Below are 2,931 nucleotides of genomic sequence, written 5' to 3' on the forward strand. Positions count from 1 at the left end.
CGTGGACGCGATTCGCTGACACGTCCCCTGACTTCGAGCTGACGTGGACACGCTTTAGGGGAAAAGGGTCAATTTCGATAAATAATAAAATACTGGGCCTTTTCGATAAATTTAGAAAAAAAAGACTTTGTGGTAAATTGCCCTTAAAATTGGACAAAAAATTGTAAGAATACCCTTATTTATTCCAGTCAAAAATAAATACAGCCATTGTGATTCGTAGGATTAAAATAAATTGTAAAAATAATAATATGAGTGATTTTGGGCGAAAAACTCGACGAATTATTTTAAAAAATAAATGGGACATTTAATTGAGTAGTTCAATAAATTATTTCTTTAAAGAAATAAATTAATCACTATTGATCTTTAAAAAATTCCGACTAAAACGGTTTTTACATGAAAAAAAAGTAATTACTAAAATAAAATAAAACAATTATTTCCAATAATGTATCGTAAAATTAATTACGAAATAAAATAAAAATAAATTGTTTACAAGAATGTATTATTTAAAAGACAATAATATTTTAAGAAAATAAATAAAAGAATAATAATAATTTTATTTTAAAAGGGGTGTCGCCAACAAAGGGGTGGCACTCCTTTTCCCCCGTACGTTTATTATTATTATTATATATTTTATAGTTTTATGATTTTATATTTTATTAGTTAGTTTTATATTTATATTTTATAGTTTTTATAATTTTATTTATTTAATAAAAAATGTTTAAGTCGTTTTATTTTCATATTTTTATTATTCTTTAATATTTATGATTATAAATTTTTGAATATTTAGAATAATAACTAAATTGATAATTTTTTGGTAAAGTGACATAAAAAAATTAGGGTAAACTACCTAAATAGTCACTTAAGTTTTTTAGCGAGTTTTGTTTTGGTCATGAAACTTTTTATTATTTAATTTCGTTAAGTAAATTTTAATTCTAGTCATTTCATCATTAAATGTATTTTGGTCACCAACAAAATGATATAAATAAAAATTTAACCCTTAATATTTTACGCATTCTATTTTTAAAAAGTTCAATACATTTTGCCCTCAAAATATACATATTATCAAAACATTAAAAATATAATTATAATTATAAAAATTAAAAAATTGTAATTATAAAATAAACAACTCAACCATTTTTAAAAAAAATAAATTATGAAAACTATAAATATAAATATAAATATAAATATAAAACTAACTAATAAAGTATAAAAATATATTATAAAACTAAAAAAATATAAAAAAGAAGGTGGTAAAAGTATGGGGAAAAAGAAGTGCCGCCCCCTTGTCGCGAACCCACTTTTTAAAATTAAAATTTTATTATTTATTATTTCTATTTAAAATATTAATTTTTATAAATGGTGCCCAAATGCTCAAAAATAATAATTCATGTAAATAATATGCTTTTTTACCTATTTTCTATCCTTATTTTTACAATGGTGGAGTGTGTGTTTGGATTCAAACGCAGCTGTAACGGTGAGGTGAAAATGAAAAATGACTATTAAGGACATCAAATTAGAATTGATATATAATAGAAGTTATTTAAATTATTTTACTTTTTTAAAATTATTAAAATATGCAAATTCATTTAATAAAATATTAAAATGTATCTTCCAATATTTTAATGAATTATATAATTAATTTAAATTATTTATTAGATAAAATGATAATTATTTTTAATTTTTTTATAGATATAATTAATATTTTTTATAACAATGATAAATATTATTTTCACAAATAATAATATTATACTTGGATCTAATTTTGAAGTATCTAAACGGATGATTTTTAATAAAAAAAAAATATAGTAACATAAGACATAACAAGTTTCATTATTACTAGAAATTAGGTTATGATACAAAATGTGTTTACAAATATTGATTCATTAAACTAGTTGCAATGGTTTCCCTTAACATTGTGATTTCAAGGTCACTTTCTCTGCTAGAGAACTCGATTCACCTCTGTCAAACTGGCTTGAAGAGACTGGCATGTCCGGTATATTCTCAAATTCTCGAAATCCTCATCATTTGACCAAGCATGTCTTCAAATGTAATTATGCAAAACCATTGTTGCAATAACTATTAAAACTTGCTTGTCGAATGAATAACTTGGAATATCTCTTAATATTGGCCATTTTTTTTCCACACTCCGAATGTTCGTTCAATCACAGAGCGTAACGAAGAATGGGCATGATTAAAGATTTCTTTTTTTCCAGATACTTGATGATTACCTCGACGAAAATCAGGTAAATATATCGTTTCCCCCTATATGGACCTAGAAAACCTGCCATTTGTGGATATCCGGAATCCACAAGATAATATTTTCCTGCAAAAAAAGTAAAAACATATATCAAGTTTAAAAATAAATTAAAAATTTTAATATTTTTATGTAAAAAGTAATTAAAAAATTAAAGTTCGACCTGGTGGAGGGTGTGGAAACTTCAACTCTTGCTTTCTAAGTGCTTGCAAAAAAAATTCTACTATCATGTGCTGTTCCTTCCCAACCAGGAAATGCAAAAATAAAGCACATGTTGAAGTCACAAGCTGCCATAATATTTTGAGTTGGTTCACCTTTCCGTCCAATATAAGGTATTTGAGAAGAAGGCGAAATGCATGCTTTTATGTGTGTTCCATCTATGGCCCCCAATACAATCCTTTAAAATAAATACAAGTAATGAGATAAAAGTTAGAAATAATTTATGTTTTAAAAATATAAAGATTGTGTAAATTTTACCTTAAAGTGAGGCCAATATCTTGTATCATGTCGAATATGGTTCGGTACTTCCTCTAATTGACCTTCAATGGGTTTAATCGTGTCTATTCCCATTCGAGCAATATATGCAACATATCAGTAAAATTCGACTAACAGTTTTCCCAGATCGTTGAAATCGCTCTGTTGCATTTGAATTGATTCTCTATTTCCAAGAATGTACA

This window comes from Gossypium hirsutum, chromosome D05 (assembly GCF_007990345.1).
Source record: "Gossypium hirsutum isolate 1008001.06 chromosome D05, Gossypium_hirsutum_v2.1, whole genome shotgun sequence".
Taxonomy (NCBI): Eukaryota; Viridiplantae; Streptophyta; class Magnoliopsida; order Malvales; family Malvaceae; genus Gossypium; species Gossypium hirsutum.